This window comes from Belonocnema kinseyi, chromosome 5 (assembly GCF_010883055.1).
Source record: "Belonocnema kinseyi isolate 2016_QV_RU_SX_M_011 chromosome 5, B_treatae_v1, whole genome shotgun sequence".
Taxonomy (NCBI): Eukaryota; Metazoa; Arthropoda; class Insecta; order Hymenoptera; family Cynipidae; genus Belonocnema; species Belonocnema kinseyi.
Window position 1 is genome coordinate 124,338,284 of NC_046661.1, and position 1,343 is coordinate 124,339,626.

Here is a 1,343-nt window from a genome sequence, read left to right on the forward strand (position 1 = left end):
GGCCAACAATGCCGACCAATCTAGAGCTGGGGGAGCCAATGAAAATGGATTCAATGCGATGGATCAGCGGGATCTCGTGACCTTTGGGTGGACGGAGCAACTCAATCACGACTTGCTAGACTGCTACGATGCGAGTGTGGTCTGTGAACGGGGTTACATGGCACGGCTGCATGCTCTGTGGTGCGAGAAACACCCGGAGCTATCGCACTTTTCGCAGCAACGTCTGCGAAACCATGCTGAACTACTCCGTAAAAGGTGCTATATAAGCGGAACGCCTACTCTACCACAGCTAGAACAAGCCGGCAACAAAGAAAAAGAGGCGACACTAAGACCAACCGCGGGCAGACATCCAATAGATGAAGAGCGATGCTTTACGACCCGGAGAAACATCAACACCAAGGTTTCTCTCAAGCCTAAAGATCTGGCTGAAATGGATGACGAGCTTCGTGGACATTTTTCCGGTGAATCCGACCTCTGGGCTATCAATTATTGTGTGTATAATGCAGCGAGAGCTTTGGCCGATGCGAACCGTAAAAAAAAACCAACGGCTGATCATAAGACCAAAAGACGAATGGATCAACTTGCCATAAACATAGGCTGGGCAAGACAGTACGCGTCCCGCATTCAATGTGTGATTGACTACATCACATCTGGCAGGAATTTTACCACCCAGGTTCAAAAGTTCGCGCACGAACTCCGGACCCGTTATCACACACTTAACAAGTCAAAGCTGCTGACCATCAGACAGCATATTGTTGAGAGAATACGGATACTATCTGACGCTAAGAGAAGTCTAGAGCGAAGGGAGAGGTGGGTCAGAGAAAATCAACAGTTTCTCTCTGACCCATCTCGACTCTTCCAAGACCCTCCAGTTACTGTCGAACACCCACCCAAACCAGAGGAGGTCGAAGTATTTTGGAGAGTAGTCTACGAAGTTCAGCATAGACTGGACGAAGACTCAGAAAATATAAAGAGCTTCAAGGAGTTATGCGTTACCCTCATAACACCTGATGAAGAATGCCCACCCATCACAAAAGAGGAGGTGAAAAAAGTATTAAGAGGGATGAAGAACTATTCCGCACCGGGACCAGATTGTATCAAAACCTTCTGGTGGAAGATGTTTTCTTCAACCCATCTGCATTTGGCCCGTATTTTCACCTCATATTTGAAGTTGGAAGAGCCGATTCCAGAGTGGTTGGTGGAAGGGCGCACAATTCTTCTGCCGAAAATAGGCAACTTAACTGACCCGAAGAATTACAGGCCAATAACTTGTCTGAACATGCTTTATAAGATATTCACAGCTATCCTAAATGATAGGATTGTTCGGGCAATTGAACCTGTGT